The sequence below is a fragment of the Nipponia nippon genome, unplaced genomic scaffold, assembly GCF_047370975.1.
Source record: "Nipponia nippon isolate SJK-2023a ecotype South Korea unplaced genomic scaffold, ASM4737097v1 scaffold_1, whole genome shotgun sequence".
In the NCBI taxonomy this organism is placed as follows: domain Eukaryota; kingdom Metazoa; phylum Chordata; class Aves; order Pelecaniformes; family Threskiornithidae; genus Nipponia; species Nipponia nippon.
In genome coordinates this window covers 54,671,967-54,692,810 of record NW_028262290.1, presented here as the reverse complement: position 1 = coordinate 54,692,810, position 20,844 = coordinate 54,671,967, and the positions used below count along the sequence as shown (strand labels likewise).

At 46.5% G+C, this 20,844-nt stretch overlaps 1 protein-coding gene across 22 annotated transcripts in view; it reads left to right on the top strand.

Moving 5' to 3' along the window:
* Positions 1-20,844, top strand: part of EPB41L3 (erythrocyte membrane protein band 4.1 like 3) — a 145,958-nt gene that overhangs the window by 39,831 nt on the left and 85,283 nt on the right. For 21 of the 22 annotated variants that reach the window (XM_087756122.1, XM_087756106.1, XM_087756087.1 and 18 more), the window contains exon 1: positions 7,211-7,348. The exons of the other annotated variant lie outside the window; for it this stretch is intronic. The gene's annotated coding sequence lies outside the window, so the exon portion shown is untranslated. Of the gene's footprint in view, positions 1-7,210; positions 7,349-20,844 lie in introns of those variants that run through there. 22 annotated transcript variants of the gene reach the window in all.

Below are 20,844 nucleotides of genomic sequence, written 5' to 3'. Positions count from 1 at the left end.
TGAAGAAGTTTTTCCTAATATCCAACCTAAACCTCCCCTGGCGCAGCTTGAGGCCCTTTCCTCTCGTCCTATCGCTCGTTACTAGGGAGAAGAGACCAACCCCCACCTTGCTATAGTCTCCTTTCAGGTAGTTGTAGAGAGCGATAAGGTCTCCCCTCAGCCTCCTCTTCTCCAGACTAAACAGCCCCAGCTCCCTCAGCCGCTCCTCAAAAGACTTGTGCTCTAGACCCTTCACCAACTTTGTTGCCCTTCTTTGGACACGCTCCAGCACCTCGATGTCCTTCTTGGAGTGAGGGGCCCAAAACTGAACACAGGACTCGAGGTGCGGCCTCACCAGTGCCGAGTACAGGGGCACTATCACCTCCCTGGTCCTGCTGGCCACACTGTTCCTGATACAAGCCAGGATGCCATTGGCCCTCTTGGCCACCTGGGCACACTGCTGCCTCATGTTCAGGCGGCTGTCAACCAACACCCCCAGGTCCTTTTCCGCCAGGCACCTCTCCAGCCACTCCTCCCCAAGCCTGTAGCGTTGCCCGGGGTTGTTGCGACCCAAGTGCAGGACCCAGCACTGAGCCTTGTTGCATCTCATACAGTTGGCCCCAGCCCAATGATCCAGCCTGTCCAGATCCCTCTGCAGGGCCTTCCTACCCTCCAGCAGATCGACACTTCCACCCAACCTGGTGTCATCTGCAAACTTACTGAGGGTGCACTCAATCCCCTCATCCAGATCATCAGTGAAGATGTTGAACAGGACCGGCCCCAACACTGAGCCCTGAGGAACACCACTCGTGACCAGCCGCCAGCTGGATTTGACTCCATTCACCAGCACCTCATGAGATCCCATGGGGAATCACAGTGAGGAATTGATCATATTTATTGTCTCTCCTCCCTTTTTAGTTTTAACTTGGATGGGTTTGCCTACTACTTCCCATGGCCTTAATAAATGCTTGTGGTGGCTTGGTGAAGGGGACAGAACAGAGGTAGGAAGGAGCAGCCAGGAAATGGGGGGAAAGATGGAGACTTTTCCTCCTGTTGGTAAAGCAGACCTTTAACTGGCTGGGAAAGCGTGGCAGGCTGCGGGACGGGGACAGGCTGTGAGGAGCAGGGGCTACATCTGGCTGGGTGGGCTTGGAGCAGCCAGGCACAGCCTGGACACAGGCCTGTGTCCTTGGTTTGTGTAGAGCAGCCACATCTGCTCTTAAAATATTGGGCAAGTAAAGGCATAAGAGCAAGAGGAAGCAGCAGACTGGGAACAAATGTGCACTTTTCTAACTAGAGATGAAGAAATTGCTCTGTATATTTTGGGGTTTTGCTTTCTTGTTGTTTTCTTCAATATGCATATTTGGTAGATTAAAAACACCAGTCCTTTCCCTTTCTGTGAGTAAAGTTTGCTTATTGTCAAACACTGGATCTGGGTTTTCTACTCTTCTGGTACTCTAAGAGAAGAAAAATGGAGAAGGGATAGTTTGACAGGAAAGATAGCCAAAGAAACTAAAATTCTTCTTTAGATGTGCCAGGTCAGAAAGGTTGTAATTCTAAGGAATACTTGGAACTAAAGTGATCTTTTAACCATTAAAGAAAACAACCTGTGACATCTTAGCATGTGTAACTGTAAGACAATACAGATACAGGATAAATGTGTTCATTCTTGAGCAGGACTTCTTATCTTTTCTTAATAACACTTTATTATTATGATAGGCATAAGCATAGTTATTCGTTGTACTTTATATAAGAACCTACTAGCACTTCCCTTAATTGCTATTAACCTTCATTAAGATGAGAGGTGAACTGTGTTGGGTGCTATGCAAACACTCATTAAAGCGCCTTCCCTCCCTGGTAAATCTTGCAGCTTACGAAGACAAATGATATAAAAGCAGTTGGGGGCTGTGCCTGTTAATCTGGCCACTGAGAGTCATTTTATTATAGGTGTCATGAGGAAGAGGTATCTTAAAAAGAGATGTGTAGAAGGCAGTTGTGATTCAGGATGGCATTTCTATTTCTGATAGTAATAAATATGTGCATTGATTCTCCTTTGAGTCAGTGAGACTTTAGCTTAGGCTCAAGGTAAACTCCTGCTTAAATCCTCATCTGAATTAGATGCTTCATGAAAAGATGATGTAGAAGGGGTAAAGATAGCTTTGTAACTAAAATGCAAGACTGCGTTTAATGGCATGGAGAAGGGAGAAGGAAGGTATCTGCTTTAACACCCCACAAGTAGAGGAAAACAGCACACACTGTGGGAATGAGGACAAAAAACCAGAAACAGATGGACTCAACAGAGAACAGCCCAATAGAGCAGAATGGCCTCTGTTGATCTTGGTAAGGGTGGTCACCATCTAAGATCTCAGTCCTAGAGCTGCCAGTAGCAAATGAGAGTTGTCCTTGCCTCCCTCATTGTTAGGCTGTTTAGGAACCTTACTTAAAATAAATTTGTGTTAACTGCCTATTGCATATCTTCTGTATCCTGTAGTCAATGTACATTAAATCGGAGTACAGTTAAACCATATTAATGATTATGCATAGACAAAATAAATTAAAAATGAAAACCTTAACTGAGATTAAAAACTTCAGTTTATTACTCTATCTGAAAACTAATTCTTGTCTGTTTTGGGCACAGCCTCAGGTATATCCCAAAGCATCTTAGATCCATAAAATTTGGTTACGTTTGGTTCATAATGGGAGCTGGAGAACTGCAGCAGGAGATAATCGCTTAATAATCCAGTTAATGCTCTCAGCCAGAAAGTAGCTACAGATATGAAAGTGGCAAAGGGCAGTGCTGAATTAATTGCAGTAAATCTTCTGTAGGCAGGATTTCAGCTGCAGAAGCACTGGGGCCAAATTTACTGATTGTTCCTTCAGTAGTCTTAAAATGGGGTGAATTTGGCACTGACTGGCAGAGTGAGACTTACTTCAAATGACAGACCAAATAAATCCCAGCACTGAGGTCAATAAACCAGCATTAAGAATAAATCTGACCTGCTGTGTCACTCAGTTGCACTAAGGGATATCTCAGCTGAAGGTTTGCTACTGATATATTTGAAGGCAATGGTAATATTGGCTGATTAGAGGTCTGTGGGCATTATGTTTGCAGTGAGGGAAGACAGAAATAGAAGATTTGGTCAGATTTCTAAATCTTACCTTCATCTGCTGTCTCACAGTGATCGCTCTTAATTATGAGAATTTTGTTTCATTGCCATGCAGAAAGCTAAGCTGCATGAGTCATGGGCAGAACAGTTTGCTTTTAATAAATGGAAGTGGATACGGTAATAATAATAAAAAAAAAGAAATCAGTTTGACTCCAAACCCATCTACCCGTCTAGACAGATAGTGCCAAGCTCCTGTCTGCTAAGAAATATCTTCTTAATAATGCTGTAATAATGCTACTACTTTTACAGTACTTGCCATTTTTCGAAGTGCTGTACCCAGCTAATTCATCGTTGGCTGGGCTTGAGACGGCCTTTTGCTGAGTTTGATAGCATTTTTGTGTCTTGCTTTTCTGTAATGTGCTATTTTGAATGCCATGTCCAATCAATTAGGGAATCACAAGAATGTTTTAGGCAGCAGTTCCCAGGGCTGGGCAATAATCCTTGTCCCTGCTCTTCCAGGGTTGCCTATTCATCCTTTCCTGGCAGAGACCGTGTTTCTCCCCATTCCCCTCTCTAAAAAAAAAAAAAAAAAAGAGCCCTTGTGGTGGCCAAATATTCTGCTCGGGCCATTTTCCTGGCAGCTGCCCCCCTCTGACTGGTACCCCATGGGGAAGGAGGGTGCATGTGTTGGCACCTTTTCCTCCCCTACCTCTAATTTACCTGCTTCATGTCAGAGGCTGCCTTTGCCTCTATTCTTCCCTGGCTTTTCATGCCAGGAATTCCTCCTTTCCTGCCTCCCTCCCTTTGCTGGGCTTTCCCAAGAAAATTGTATGTGTTCATCAAAGGGGAGAAACTGGAAAATTGAAAGGGATGGATGGATGGAAAACGGAATGGAGGGCAGAGCTTGCTGCATGTTTTACCCATTTCCCCAGCCTAGTGTCAATCTCCTGGGTGACTCTGACTATTGCTCATACAGTTGGGTCCTGGCGTCTCAATAGTGATGTGCCTTCCTCCCCAAAGGATAGGGTGCTGGGAGCAGCCCGGCTTCCAGACCAGCACAGAAGCAGTTTGGATGTGTATCCAGCTCCTTGCATGGGTAGGAAATGGAGGATCCTGGCCTGGGAAAAACATGCAAGAAACATACATGGCACAAGGGGAAGGAAGCTGCTTTGGAGGGGATGAAGGTGAAGAGATACCTCTTGTAAGGGCAAAGGAGGAATAGAGGGTTGGGAGGCCCCTGGCCAGGAGGTATGGTGGTAATGGAGGGAGGGCAAGAAGGGGCTGAGTGGGGATGAAGAATGAGGCATGCTGGATGTGGGAAGAGGAAAGGGGATGACCTCGCAGGAGCAGGCTGGGAGAGGTTTTCTGTGGTCACCGGAATGGAGAGGAGATGGTGCGTGGGTAGCAGCACGCAGGGAGCTTGTGTCTGGAGCAGCAGGATGCCAAGGATTCAAAGGCTGTGCATTCAGGGCAACCGCGAGTGTGCGGCATCCCTCATCTCACCCAAGCTGGTGCTGTTTTTGAATGATCAGGATGTAGGAGCTAAAAACTTCTCTGTGGCAGGCAGCAGGGGCTGTGTGTCTGGCTGCCGGCGGGGCATTTTGTGGAGGTGAGAAAGGACTGCCTTGGGCTGCACCAAGCCTGATACGTTGGGAGTTGAGATGAACAGAAACTCAAATGGGACCATTAAATTCATTTGTTCCTGACATCCAGGTCTGAAGCACCACCTCCAGAAAGGTGAGAAAATAGCAAAAATAAAACTGTTGTCCTATAGCAAGGTGGGAGATCAGAGTCTCTTATAGTGCTGCCTGGACTTGTCATCCGAGCTTCCTTTCACGTAAATGGACACTGGGATAACTCCAGTGAAGTGCGGGGGGATCATTCACGTTTCCCACCTGTGTGAGAAGAGTATGGATTTGGGCTTGCTATGAATTACTGGAAGAACAGTTTTTTGAAATAATAATTAAAAACTGCTGACTCATGGAAACCTAAACTTCCATGGAGCTCCCGTCTGACAGAAGTCAGGGCAAGCTGGCCAGCTAACCCACTTTGGAATTAGAAAGTAACATTTGAAAATGAAGAAAACAAAAAAAAAAAATACTGAGTGTTGAGAACTCTGAAACTTAGGCCTGTATTGGTAGCCCAGAGGTACCACCTACCTCATATCTATTGCAAAGATTTCCTGCTGGTAGGAACAGCCTGTTAATACCACTTTGGTGTTTTGAGGTTAAATTAATGTGCTGAAAGCCTTCTACATCCTCGGGTGAAAGATGCTATTGTATATGCAGTCTATCCACAAAAGGGATCACAGAGTATATTATAACCATGGGGCAAATCCGCCTGCAGAGCTGCTCAAGGCCTACATGTGTTGCTGTGAAGCGCTAATGCTCCAGCACTGTATCTCTACTTAAAAGCAGCGTCGACACCTTCCTCTGTCACAGGCAGTACAAGAGCTGCAAAAGGTTGAGCGGGTAAATTTTGCATTGTTTTTCAAATAACATTTTTTAAGTCTCCTAGCTTACTTTTGAGACTTGATTTGATTCAAACCAACTCAGTCCTTTTCTTGCCTTTTTTTTTTTTCCCAAATCAAACCTTGTTAACTCTAATGTATGTCTCAGATGTCAAGTCCTTTCCCTTGTGATTCATGATGACTTCCAGAGCTCCTGGTGGAGAAGAGTATACAAGTCTTTTTATTTCAGCTGCATGACTAGAGGTATGCCCTCTCTTAGTTGATGGCATGTATTTTCCTTTTGAAGTCTGTCTCCTTCTTATGCATGTCACGCTGTGCCAGATGTGCTAAATGGCACTCCTGAATAGCAGGTGAAGGGGGTGTGTGTGTGTTTCTTGCTACAATTCTACGTTAAATACAGAGCAGCGCAGTTTTGCAGATCTGAGAAATGGTACGTCTGTTGCCTACTGTCAAAACCTCTTTCCCTTCTTAAATCCCAGAGAGATGCTGCTAATTAAAGATTATTTTTTTTCCCCCGCCCTGATTCATATCACAGGCCTGAATATAATTTGGATCTTACCAGTTTTGCGAGCTCTCAAAATACACTATCTAAAGAGAGAATAAGCCTAATTTATCCACTGTGTTGCAACAGCATTGGAGGTGCAGCATGAGAGCGTGTCGGTCTGTGGCTCTCCCACAGCCAGCCATCGGTACCCTTCCCGTGGCCAATTCCTCCCCTGGAAAAGAGCAAGTTCAGCCACTTCGGGTCCCCCAGAGAAGCGAACAAGCAGTGCCTCTGAGCGCCGTGGTGCGGCAGAGTCTCAGATCTGATAGCTGCTTGCATCGTACGTAGTTAGTGGAGAGCTCATTTCTGTGCTCTGAGAGGAGCTACGTATTTACCAAAATGAGATGGTGAAAGTAAGATTATCCCCTCCCAAATGGCTTTCGTACGCACTAGGAATTTTTGATGCTTTCTGACATGTGGCCTGTTGTGGTCTGTATTGTAGTGAAAACTCAAAAGTCATTTTCAGTTTCACATTACCCTTTTTGGATTGGGAGCCAATGTGTGGCAGGAGCTCTGTTTGTTTATTTCTGTTTTGGTGATGCTGTTGAGTGAAATAGGTTCCAGATTTTAAGAGCATGTGGTTTGTCATTGGAAATTAAAATCGAAGAGGCTGGTACCCCCCACCCCCACACCCAGCGAAAAGCCCACGGGCAAAATCAAAGCCAGACCTTGCCAGCACCCAGCTTGCTGCTTTTCAGTTCGCAGGGAGTCTCTCCATCGCTAGGGTTTGGTTGCAACTGCAGCAGGTAAGCTCATCTATCTAAACAGAAGAATTGATTTAGCTGAGCCAAAAACCGGCCGGATCCCTCTGGACGCAGGTGGGGAGCCCGGTGCCGGGCGGGGGGGCCCTCCCTCCTGTGTGCCCGGGGAGCAGCCCTCGCCGCCCTCCCCGCTCGTACCGAGGAGGGGGTCTGGCTCCAGAAACCTGCCGGCATCCAGCTTTTGCCGTTCTCCGCGGAGTGGGCTTCCCTCCCCCCCCCCCCCGTTTGTTTTTTTTTTTTTTTTTCCCTCTCTCCCTTTTTTTTTTTTTTCCTTCTCTTCCCTTTCCTTTTTCCCTCCCTCTCTCCGGAGGAGCCTCCGCAGCCCTGATTTGCTGGGAAGCGGCGGAGGCTCGCTCTGGGCAGAGCCGGGCTGCGCTGCCGCTGCTGACGCGTGGCCGCCGCCGCCGCCGCCGGGAGCAGCCCCGCGCCCCGGTACCGGTACCGCCGCCGCCGGGCGCCCCCGCCGCTCCCCGCCGCCGCCGCCAAGGTACCTTCCCGCCGCTCCCGCCCCCGGTGCCAGCAGTGTCCTCCCTGCAAGGGGAAGCGGAGGATATGCCCGGGGGGGACGCAGGGAGATTGCACACCACCCCCCCCCCCCTTTTTTTTTAAATATATACGTATTTTTCTATATATGTATATATGAACCCCGCATTCCTAGGAGCCATTTTTAAGTTAGCAGCCGCGGAGGGGGTCGGAGGGCGGTGCGTGCGGAGGCCGGGGCGCTGGGGGAGGCAGGGAGCGGTGCCCCCCGCAGAGCGGGGAGGGCGGCGGGGGCTCCGAGGGGGCCGCTCGCTGCGGCCCGGCGGGGGCTACGGACACACAGACACAGGGCTGCTCCCGCCGCAGCTGTGCCGCGGGGAGGGGGGGGGAGGGATGTTGCAATTTTAATTTTTTTTTAGGGCGATACGCATTTCTGTGGGAAACTTCTGTAGGCGGCAGAGGTACGGCGAGTGGGGGGGGGTGGGGTGTCTGGCTTGGCCGGGCACACTCCAACACCCCCCCCCCCCCCCCGCCCCGGGGGGCTGCCCCACCGGGTGCCCGCTGCCCCGCTCACCTGGGGGGCACAGCGCCTGGGCGGTACAGGGGGAGCCGGTCCCCCTCACCGCCCGGCCGGGGCTGGGCACCTTGCGGTGGCGGGGAGGGGGGGGGGGCTGTTTCCCTCCTCCCCCCCGCCCCGGCCGTGGCTTCTGCAATGCGGTGGGTGTGGTTATGCACGGAGCACATCGCAGCCCCGGACCGCTGCAGTGGCAGCGCCGCGCCGCTCCTCCCGGCCCACGGCCCCCGCCCCACGGTCCCGGCCGGCTGCGAGGGGCCCCGCCGCCCGCGGGTGTCGGAGCCGCCGGGCCGGGGCTGCTCCGCCCCGCGCTGCCGGGGCCGCCCGGGAGAGGAATCACGCGTGGGGCGCGACTGCCTGCCTGCCTGCCTGCCTCGGCGCGGGCTGCAAGGTGCGCTGCCCCCCCACCCCCACCCCACGCGTGGCCCCGGCGTGGAAGTTGCGGTGCTCGGGCAGGTGTGCGGGGAAGGGGAGATGGGGCACCCGAGGGTGCGGGCGCAGGAAGGCTGCACCGTCCCCTCCGCCTGCATCCCGGCTGCGGCCCCTCGCCCTGGAGCGACCGGAGAGGGGCTGGGTGTGGGGAGGGGGAAGTAGTTTTTTGTCTTTTTTGGTTTTCTTAGTTTTCATTCAGAGTTGAAACTTTATCGTATATACCGAGAAGCTTGAAAACTCACACTCCTATGATCATCACAACTAGCAAAATAGAGCCAATCTGGCTTTGCCGTTTCTTGATTTTTTTTGCTTCTCTCGCAGCTGTGCTTGAGGAGGAAGGTGTTCAGTAAAGGTGATTATCGCTCCCAATGCCGTTTGCCAGTGCGTGCTTGTGTTTGAGGCAGGGATGGGAAGTATTTCCTCAACCCAACATGCATGTCACTTTTAAGTCAAAGTACCTACGATGTTTGAAGTCTTTGCTGTCAAAATGATTGCGAGCCAGAGAGGCCTGCTTGGCAAAGGAAAGCTCTGGGTGAGGTGTGTCCCACGTGCATCTGTTCTTTTACAGTGTGGCAATCTGTATTACATCTTTTTTCATTTTACTTTTAATATTGTCAGCATTTGCCTGTGTCCACAGAAAGCTGAAAGATTTGTATAAAGAAGACAAGTATGACTAAATCTCATAGAAAATGAGAAAATGAGCAGAACATGTAGGTTTTTGACCAGTAAATCTTAATCAGATGCAATCGAGGGCATGCTTTTCCTCTAAATCTATGGAGAACAGTCCTTTTGTAGAGTATTAAAAGGTCAAGACTATCCTGCTGCATCACCAATGTTAAATTCACAGGTCTTGCTGCACCTGTGTGTGTACATGCGTAATATAGTATAGGCGAATACCGCTGTGCTGGTCTCCTTGGGTTGGAAAGTTTCAGCTCTAACGTGAGGATGAGACCTGCATGGCAATAAGGGGAGACGAGAGCCCAAGAGCACCGCATTAGAGTAAGAGCCACTGGAAGTTTATTCCTTATGGCACCGCTTGAGCAGGAAGGCTCCTTGAGCTGTCGGCATGCTGCAGACCTGCTCGCTGCAGCAGAGAACATGAAACACATCGGGAAGCATTAAAAATACATTGGTTTTATTTAATCAGACCGGTACAGCCCAGGCCTCTCCCTGAACTAATTGCATGCAGTTGCATCTCTCTGTTAATGATGCAGCTGATGGCTTTTTCTCCTCAAAGGCTGCCCCGTATGACCGAGGAGCTGGTCGGATGCGTGTCAGGAGCTCATCCGATGGGAGCCTGCTTCTGCGGTGAGCGGGTTTAGCCTTTGGGAGGAGGAGGAGGAGGAAGAGGAGGAGTGGGGGGGGCCGCAGGGTGTGGCACCATCCTCAGTCCCCGTCGTCCCCCCCCACCCCCCGTGCCTCCGCCTTGGCGGCTCCTCGCAGGGTAGGGCTGTGTCTGTCTGCTGGGGAACTGCAGCAAAACTGAAGAGGTCTAATTTTAGTTGGGGTTTTATTCTCTCTTCTGAGAAGGAGCAAGTGAAGGTGAAGTTACAACTTACGTAATTTTTGAATTAAACAGGGTGAGGTCTTTTTTTTGTCTGTAGTGGAAACCTGCTGAATATTTAGTCTTTGATGAAAAAGAATTACTGTTTACAGGTTTTTCTTTGAAGGCTGGGAGGGGGGTTACAGATAATACCGGCACCGATGGTAGGTTTGACCCGCAGCAGCATGCTCACACCTATATTTGTTAGATTTGTTGTTTGCTGCAATGGTCATGAATTCCTTGGGGGCTATGGGGGGTTATTTTTTTTTTAAATACGTAAAATGTCATTTCTTTATATTTCAGGCATGATCTTGAGTTAACGGAAAGTTCTTGAAATGTGTTAAATGTGTTATTCACAGTGGGTGACATTCAGCCTTGTTTCATGGAAATCTCATGAACCAGTAAATGACTGCTTGTTGTCTCAGGGAAAACATCAAACCATTTATAAGCGGTTATAAAAGAATACTTGTTTCTCATGAGATGAAGCATCAGCTTTATCTCTCGAGCTACAGCATTTTCAACATCAAAGTATTAATAACTGTGTGACTTTATCACATCGAAATACAACCTTGGGTGAGAATCTGTGTACGTTCAGTGCGCGTTCAATGTATGTTGGGCTTTGAAAACAAAGGGTTGGTCCGTGCAGGGAGGGCTGTTGTAAGTCTGCAGGATTGTGCTTTTTCAGTGTGTATAGCATGGCCCTGGTATATTGTGTTTTAGCATCTTATTTATCAAATTTTTAACTGGAAATATGTTGTGACTGCAGAGTTTGAATTTTCAAAGTGTTTTGTTCAGACATAATTTCTCTCTAATCAAGTGAAAATAAATACATGCGCATAACTGAAAAAATATGATTGCTGTCAACTAAGCTGAAAATTAAGCTGAAAACGTGTTTATTCCGAAGGATCATGATGGATTGTTTTTCTTTGGTACAAAAGTCATAGAGCATATAAAAGAGTGTTACCCAGAACTAGACTTGAATAAGCATTGCTAAGCAGTTTGAATCAGTACTGTAAAGGAAGCCTTTAAAAGAGATGAACTGCTGAAAAGATGATGAATTAGCTAGGTTTTATAGCGTGTTTCTCTTAATTTTTAATCTCCAGTATTACCCATTTCTAATGGCTGGGGAATGGTCCAAGTCTAAATGTGTTATATGGACCCATAGCACTGCCTCTTGCATTAGCTGACTAGAAACACCCAAAGAGAAATGCTTATTTTCTTTTGAAAGATATCCATTTCTTAAAATGAACAGAACAGGTAGTGGAGAAGAAGAGTGTAAGCACTTGGCTTCAGTAGGAGAAATCCTACGAGCCCTTTGCGCCTGCTTCTGCCAGTCTCAATCGTTGTCACCATAAGCATTGGTGCAGAGGAAACTGGGGAGGATTGTCGAGGACTAAATATCTGTGGAAAAGCAGAAATGGGTCAGTATTTGGGACAACTGAGTTAATCTGAGACAATGTGCTGTATAGACAGCAAACTCCGTATCTCCTACACCCTTCCTGAGTAATTGATATAATGCAATTTGAGTAATTGTCAGCTTTTTGTCTCTGGTGGAAAATGAAATCTTTACTTTTTACTTAGTCTTTGACTGTATCAGCAGAGCTGGTTGTTCTTGAATAAAGCAGATAAAAGCAAAAAGGAAATTATGATAATCTTCTAAATCACTTGCGAATCTATTTGCACCCTGTGTGACACAGTATATGAAAGGATAATACATAAATAAAAGTTTAAAAAATACACAGAAGTAAAAAAGGGGAAAAAACCCTTTTTACATAGACCCCTTCCATTTTTACCCTTTCCTTTTTAGATCTTGGAAATACTTTGTGTGCCACAGACAGAGAATCCCTTTCAGTGGCTTCACTACCTATCAAAACTGATCTGTTGGCAAGCTGAGAAACAAAAGAAGTACTGAAATCTGCATGAGGATCACCCACCAGATGTTTGATCCCACTGAGGAAAGTCTTTATAGTTTAGAGGGTTTAAAGAAGAACGTGGAAACCGGGGACTCAGAGCGCATGTGGGGGGTAAAGGGCTAGAATAAATGGAAAGCATATGTGAATATAAAGAAATATTTCGAGAAGAGAGGGAGGAATGTAAAGAGAAAAAAGCAGGATACAATTTTGGATATGTGCTCATGTGCATGTACTTGTATGAAACGTGTTCACTGACAAATGTGAAAGAAGGGAAAAGTCATAGCACTGCTCTAACGTGTTAGAGGTGGGAGAAGAAAGCTCCCACGTGGAATGGAGAATGGTTGATGTTTCTGTTTTCAGGCTACGTTAAAATCTGAACTACCAAGGTATAGCGTGCATCTATCACTTGGCTTTTACTGCAGCCTTTTTCCTAAAACAGGGGCTGGGTTTTGATCCCAAATGGGCTGCAGGTAGCAAGTGGGGGAATATATTTGAGGTGGGAACAGCTGACCCTGGTGGGGTCTTGGTTGGAGCCCAGCTGACGGACAATGGGGTGTTCATGGGAGAGAGGAAGAGAAAACGCCCATCTCCGGCCCATGTCACACCAAAGCAAGCCGCACACTTGCGCCTGTGGTTTTGTTGTTCTCTTTAGTTGTGTCCCACTCCCCCAGCCAGGCTCTTGCCTATCACTCCCACCACACGTCCCCTTCCCCTGGCTGTGGTCACTTGCTGGGTGCCCCTTCCCTTGGGCTCCCTGGCAGGGTCCCTGCTGGGGCAGGAGCCTCTGGCACCATCCATCCTTCCCATCACCCAGGCAGGTGGCCAAGCACCTACCCCCTTCTCCTCCTCCTGATTTCGGGTTATCCCTCCACATTGCTCATCCTCAGAGCTTCACCCCTTGCAGTGGCTCAGCCTCAGTGATCTCCAGTTCCCCAGAGGAGCGGAGGAGGTGAGTAAATCCTAGGAGGCAGCCACACGCCGGGGTGCTCCAGCAGCCTTTCCCCGGTGGCAGGAGGTGGCACTGCTCCTGGCAGCCAGGGAGCATGACATCGCTGGTGGCAGTGGAGCAGGAGTCGTCCCTGGTGGTGGAGGTTACCTTGTTTACTCCCTATGAATCTGAGGGCAATTATGTGTAACACCTCCTGGTTTCCTAGGACATACTGGCTGCAAATAAAATCTTGTTTAATAAGCCAGCAAATGCAAACAGGCTGTGAAGAGGGGAAAAAAAGCTTTTCCAGACCTAGGAAACATATGTTTATGCTAACTGAGAGACCTGTTCTTGCACCCTGACTCACGTCAGGGAGTATCTTTATCTGCCAGTCTTCCCACAGAAACTGGTAAGCCTGCCTGTGAAGCAAGGCTCGATTTGGTTTAGATAGAGGTATCAAAATCTGACCCTACCAAATCGTAGCTTAGGTCAGGAAGCTGTAATCTCTCTAAGGACCCTGGAGATGATTACTTCACCAGGTCCGCTGAATTCATCGCTGTTTTCTTTCAATTAAATTACCGCTGTTGCAGAGCAAGGGTTGGGGCAGGCAGTGCTCAGCCCCTCTGCTCCCCAGCACAATGTGATTGTTGCAGGTGCCCCACAGCTGCGCTGGAGTCAGTATATGGACATACACATCTATACAGAGAGAAATGTTGCTGCTTGCCTATAGGAATTATTTGCAGCAAGAAACCTAGTACCTCTGGTCTGTTCCTAGTAGTGGTTCTTAACCTTACATATCAGTAAATACGAGGTTTGATAACGGTAAAGATGGTGGGTGAGGTATGAAAGTGTGCTCTTAGGAAAGCAGGGTATTTTTGGTTTAGCCAGATGGTCTTGGTAGTCCAGGCACTGGTTGCACAGAGCCCTTCGCATGGGGCATCTGGCACTGGTGTTGGCCGGGGAGGTTGGGAAGGTGATGGGCAGCAGCCCTGTCGGAGGTCAGCACGTCACCTTGTCTCGAAGCAGGAGTAAAACACGGGTCTCGCTCCCACTGGAGGGGCTGCCGGAAGGCAGAGTTGCCTCTTGTTGTAGGCAGGTTTCTTAACTGATCACTTTATTATGGCAGTACGTTGCTGGTTTAACCACGTGGCTCGCTAGGCAAACAGTGGTGTAAAATCTTGAGAACAACCCTGGAAGGAGAGGCCCAGCTGCGGGGTTGAAAGGTGAAGTGAGATGGCATTTTTTTTGTCTTAGAATTTGTCTTTTCCATTTCTTCTCTCTCTCTCTTTTGGATCATTCCAGAAGACTGAAAGTTTTGGTTAATTATATGTGCTTAAAGGGAAACACTGTAATGTAGTTTCCACGTACTGGAGCATTATTCTTGTACAGCTGGAGCTGGCAGCCTTTCATTCCCTTACCACCTCCTTTTTCTCCTAAAAATAGCAGCACACTACAGTGGGATTACAGGAGAGGCAGAAAAACGTTTCCTGAGCAACAATTTTTGCCGGATGGTGGTTGTGGTAGCATCAAGAGCAGATTTTGGGGGAGTTAGAGGGAGATCTAAATAGGAACAGAACAAAATGGGACAGAGGCAAAACTGGGGTGGAGAGGACGAGGCTGGTAGGTGGGACGGATGGCAAGGTTCGCTGGGCTGTGTAACAGCCTGCCCGGGGAATTGGGAGAAACCTTAGCACTTGAATCATTTAGGAGTTGCCGAGACAGAGCACTCAGCAGCACTGTATGGGTAGCAAACTCATGGTGCGGATAGGAGGCGCGGGCAAGATGACCTAATTTCCATCTCTGATTTCTATGATTTATTAAAGAGTTTTGCAGGCTTTCTCTTAGGAGGCTTAGAGCTGGAATTTGAGGCATGGCCATTAGCAGGGTCCTTTAATACTATGCCAGCATGCTTGTCAGGGTTTGATCACTTACTTGCAGAGGTAGTGAGCTAAGTGTGGGTAATTCTCTGCTCCAGCAAACAGAGGTAACAGACAGGCTCTGCTACAGTTTAGGTCTGGTGCTGATGCTGACATTATGCGTTCAGCCCTGCCCTTAATGCCACTAATGCTGTATGTAGATTATGCATGTACATGGAATGACAATAAATAATATGTTAATGTGCTATAGCAGATATCTTGGAAAAAGTAAAAGTAAAAAAGATAACCACCTAACCACCACCCCAACCACTTCTCATGCCACCCTATTTAATGGCACCCTCAAGAACTAGACAATAGTTGATTTGTCTTAGTTTATTCCAGTCTTGGCAATCTCTTTCTGCCTGTAATGGGTGGGCGAAGAAGAGCCAGCAGACAATGCTTCCGCCCCCACCAGTTGTCCAAGTCAGGGAGAAAAGACATCGCCCACCTCCTTCATCAATATATTTAAATTTTAAAACTAGGCTTCCCGTCTGCATGAACTGTGTGCCTACTTGCATTTGCACGTAACTAAATACGCCACACAATTAATTATTGTGATGGTGAAATACTGATACCGCTGAAGTTACTTGAAAAGCCTGGCTTTCTCCTGAAAGTGTTGGTGTTAAGGTTATTATTTCTAATCTGTACCCACTGACCACAGTTCTTGCAAAGCCAAATGAAACCATCCAGAATTTCACATTTAAAGTGTTAAAGTGGTTTATCCCTATTTGCTAGTGGTGTGACACAGATTTCTTGACTTGTTCTTCTTTGTACGAACCCAAAACTATTTTTCTTACATTATATATAAACCACGAATATGGTACTTTGCAGTTTCTCTGCTAACATGGTAATGCAGAGCAGTAAAGCCAATCCTTTTCTCAGCCCAAGGGGACGCTGATTGAATTAAGGATGCAGAGCTGAAGAATAAGAAGTTGTTCCTTCTTTTTAAATTTTTACCAACTTCACACTGCTGTGCTATAGGAACAGACATAAAATGTCTCTTGCCAGTATAGGGCAAATGGTGTGGTTTTAGGGATACCCATGGAGTCAAGGCGGTTGTAGTTTCTGCGTTACACTGGCCAGAAGGATACCAGCAGCTTCTGTAACAGGAGTGTCTGTATTAAAGTAAACTTTCTGCCTGGTTTTGGACTCCCTTCCTCTTCAGCTCCAATCTTGTTTTTAACCTGTCTGCCATGCAGACATGATCGTGTTTTCCTCATCCCTTGTTCTGAATCATCTCACCCCAGCAGCGGTTTGGTTATTGCGCTATATTTTTCTGTTTGCCTGTGTCCTGTGTTTTCCATCATCGGAAGCACCTCTTTCTAACTCTCGCTGGTGTTTCTTCTATCTAAAAGCAAGGTAGCTGGTATGAAAGACGATGCCCCCTGTGACCTTCTGAGCCTGTGATGTTGCTTTGAAGAATGCAATCAGTGTAGTTACGCTTCCTCCTTCTAACCAGTTTGTGGAAATCGATACAAGTGTTTCATATCTCTGTAGATTTGTAAGAAATCTTACTGTGCTTTTTTTTTTTTTTTTTTTTTTTTTTTAGTAAAGAAATGCTGGCATGCAATAGATGATGCAGCAACATGCCGTCACGTTATAAAGATACAAATTGCACTAAGAATGTATCTGTTATTCTCTAGTTTCCAAGCAGTTATAAAGGGATAAAATAGATATATTTACTACATGCTACATTACATAGTTTACTAAAAATGCTTTGGTACCTTCTTTTAAGGCACGCCAGGGCTATCAGTGTTCCTAACCTGCAGAACTGTGAGTCTGCTTCCTTGATAGTGTCCTCTGCGCCTGGGATGTTGTTGTAAGAAGAAGAATCGCTGCAGGATGGGACTTGGCAAACAAATCAAGGTCTCGGCCAAGGAAATGCATTGTCTGTTCATTTTCTAAACAAAAGTAGTTCAGCCGAAGGCGAGTGTTTTGTATCTGGTTTCCACTGGCTGTATTTTGATTTTGTAAAGTAGATGTAATAAGCAATTATTTCTGCTTACATGCTGTTGTTTAAAAAATACTAGTGGTTAAATATTTCTTAATTAAATGTTGGCTGTCCAGAAATTCAGAAGGGGTAGCACAAACATTAACAAGAGTCTGAGTAAGTGTTTACATGATGAACAGGATTATTTCCTACTTAAAAACATACTAGTTTGAGAAGTGGGCTGAGCAGAAGTCACTCTTTGACTAGTGGCACATTTAAGCTCAACAACTTGAGATTCCTGGCAAGGACTCCTGCTTTCTGGTGGCATTTGGCCTTTGTTTTAAGACCTTGTATGACCTACTCTAACCTAGTATTCTGAAATTGTGGTGTATGGAAACCCCATTTTAAGTTCTTCTGTGGAAATTTTTAGAACTTCATTTCTTTCTGAACTCTGGTTAGACACATAATAAGGAAATTATTGATCAGTAATATTAGAGAGATACAAAATTAGTACCTAAGAGTAATATTTAACGTCACTTAAGATGACAGCTCTGCAAAATGCTTGGTATCTTCCAGAACTGGGGTGGCAAGGCATCATGAAAAGTGTACTCTGTTAGAAAAAGGCAACTCCTTGAAAACTCAGCAGGAGCTTGGAGTATTTATTGCCTTCCATAGGGAAATGAAGTAGTGACTGGTAATAGGTAGGGCTTTCATTCAGGCGTGAGTAAAAAGCTTCTCAAGCTCCTTGGTCCTCCCTGCCAGAGATGCCAATACAGAAAGAACCACTCTTTCCAGGCGCAGATAAAGCCCTCAACTTTGTTTCTCTGTCGCCTTCCTTGCAAACCGCAGCATTTCTTATCGGTGGGGCTGCCCAAGGTCCTCCCCTGCTTCAGAAAACTGAAGCTAGGAGGTAGCAGTGGGGGCAAGGACAGAAGTCCTGGGCCCTCCTGGCTGCTGCGCCTGCCGAGGAGAGGTGCTTCACCCCGGGGTGCTGCAAGACGCCGCTTCCCCATCTCAAGGATGTTCTGTAGTAGCTCCTGGGGCTGGTAACTGACTGCCTACTCCGCTTGATCCTTTGTTGTAGGTGCCGCAAAGATTAATAATTCAATTTGTCAGGTGAAAATTTAAATTGCATCAGTCACACCTCTTGTAGAGTTATCCTGTGATTAAAAATGACAAACAGTTTTCAATGAAACACTGTTTTCACGTTCTCCTAACCTCTCAGAGCATACGTATTTGAAGCTTGAGCATGTCACATGCACTCTTCAAAATTAACCTTTAAAATGGTATGTTTAATGTAAGGAGGGATGAAAGTTTCACCTATAGTTTAGATAGAACTGAAAGCATATTAATTTCCACTTAAAAAGTTGACCTTTCTTGCCTTGCCGCTAGGGACAAGCCATAGCTGTCCAGGCTTTGAATTTTTGCACCTGTCTGGTATGATCTCTTCACTGAGCAGTGATGGTTTTAGACTTGACAAAACACGAATGATTAATCTTCTGGTAGCCTACCAAAATAGTCTTACAGTAGCTGATAAATCCTGTGCAGTTATCGAAATATTTTGCAACATTAAAACCTTGTTGTTTAATTGTTAGCCCCAAACAGCAGGATAAAATTGAAAACAAATGCATTCCTTTCCTGAAGGTGCCCCCACTTTGTTTAAATAGCAGATAACTTTCAGCAGGGCTGCAGCCTTCATCCCCTATGAAACCAGCCTGCGGTTTCAGAAATGCGAAGGCTGGATCTAAGCACTCAATTTATCTCTGCCACGTGAGGCAAAAGGCAAAGCCAGAGCACGCTGCGACTCCTAAACACGTTAAGAGGAGACACGGGGGTGGCTGACCCCGAACGTCCCCACGTCTTCGTCAGCAGGCGACGCGATTGCTGTGGGCTGGTGGGCTGTCAGGATTGCCAGTGGACGGTCGCCAGTCGTGTTATGAATGGAGCCCACTTGCTGTTCGTCACGATAGCACTTCGGCAGTCAAGCGAATGTTGCCCTACTCTGTAACAGATAATATTTGGAGATGTTGGCTCCTGTTTTGTGGTACACCAAGTTGCAGAGCTCTGGGATTGAGGAGGCCGTGCATGGTTATCCAGCCTTCAGGTTTAGGGTGGGCGAGCTTTGTGGACTCAGAGGCTCAGCAGATGTCCCAGACATTTGGGGCTCGCAAAAGTAACACGAGTTTGTAGCTATCTGGCGGGCTTTTCTTCTCCTGGCTCTGGAGGGCTTGTGAATCATCATTCTCCTGAAGCCCACGGCGTGTGTGTGCCGGGTGGTAACACTGCTCTGACCCACTCTGTTCAGCTGTGCTCCAGTGTCGTGTTGTGTCGTGTTACCCAAAAATACAGTGTTTGCTTCAGACATCTTCTCCCTTCCTTTTCTAACTGTGAAGCCAGTCGTTTTCTAATACAGTATCAAGTCCTCTTGAACACTGTAACAGCATCATCAGACAAAAACGTTGCCAACCGTCTCTACCCTTCATGTAATGATTTACGTGAATGTGAAAAACACATTTTCAGGATTGAAGCGCTAACACCGATTTAGTGTTGCGATCTAAAGTAAGATGTTTGGGTTTTCATTATATTTAGTTAGAAGGTCTTTCCAAATCCTAATGCTTTCATGGCAGAGCTGCTGTTTAAACTTTGGGCTTTGTAAGTGATGGTGGTTATACCGTTCTTTCCAGTGTATTTTCTGTGCAAAATGTGGAAGCACTTGCAGCTTTTATCTGTCAGTTCTCAAGCCTTTGCACTCCACGTATTGGCACTATAAAAATGCATTAGTTTAATTATTAAGATAATACCACTCGGCCATTTAATTTCCCTAGTAAAAGATGGGACAATTTGTAAGTGAATGGAAGGTTTTTAGCCTAAAACCTGGAAGTGTAAGAGGCTTTGGTCCTAGCCCATGGTCTTGGAAATTGGAAAAAGAGCTTTTTAGGGACTGTGTAGAAGCAAATGATGGATATTGGTGCCATCTCTGAGTGCAGCAGCTGGAAAGTTTAATTATAGGCTGGAAAGTCAGTTAGGGATTAAGGAAAGTGTTAGCAGAAGGGGTGAATGTTAATGACAGCTGTTTGCTCTAGGTTTCAGGGAGGCAAAGTACATATAGAACATAAATAAAGTGTAGGGTCAAACATACACTGGCTTTGAACATTCAGAAACTCCAGGTCACTTCTTCCTTGACACATGAACCTGGTTTGTATGAAATAATTTTAACGGCTCGCACACATGGAGAGGTGTGTGTCGAGGGGGGAAAAATTCCTGCCTTTGTTTCAGAGCCCTCAGCACGGGCGAGCTTGTGTTCGCTGTTGGAAAACGGCACCTGGGCCAGGGATAAATATAAACCCTGAGAGAAGCACACGTCCGCATTAGGCGAGAAGGAGGTCCGTACAATGAAACGTTCGGGGCTGAGGACCTGACATCCACGTGCTTTGCACTGGCTTTACCCTGGTCCCAAACAACATGCTGCCTGTGCCTGCCAAGACCTGCAAATTAAAATGAGTTAGAAAACCCATGCCACTGAGTGTGGGGTTTGTAAGCACACTGTAGCTCATGTTGCAAACCTGCATTGGTAGTTTGAAGGAAAATTCCAGATCCTTTTGCCTTTAAAAGTGTGTAGGTTGGGAAATAGTGGAAAATTCCAGATCCTTTTGCCTTTAAAAGTGTACAGGTTGGGAAATAGTTCTGCATCTGCTTAGGGTATCTAAGTCCTGTTGTACAGATCAGGCACTGGTGCTGAGATTAATAATGGTGCAAATTGCTAGGGCATTTATAGCCAATACAGTGCTAAGGCTGAATCAGTCTTCCTTTTCTGTCATTTTTCTCAGGACTGAGTTTAGTTTTTTCATTCAAGTACATACGGTCTGGTCTGAAAATAGCTTTTTTTTTTTTTTTTCTTGTATGGCACAGGTTTTTCACTATATAAATTTTTTTTGAATGAGGAGGAGTTGTGAGGGATGCATGCCAGACTTAAGCTTGCTAGGTGCATACATGACTTAACAAATTTGCTTTTTAACACATCACAGTAACCAGAGGTCATTCTTTGAGAGGAGAAAGAATGATAGCAAGAGCCATCAGGAGGGGGGGAGCACAAAACAACAACAAAAAAAGCCCCAAACACCCAAAACCAACCAAAAAAACAACCCCCAAAACCTAAAAAATCCAGCATTTTTGTTTTGAAGTGTTTAAGACAGATGTGCAATAGTGACTTGATGGAGTTTCTATTCTTATGTCGAAGGGTAGTAGCATATATGGAGAAGTTTGGATT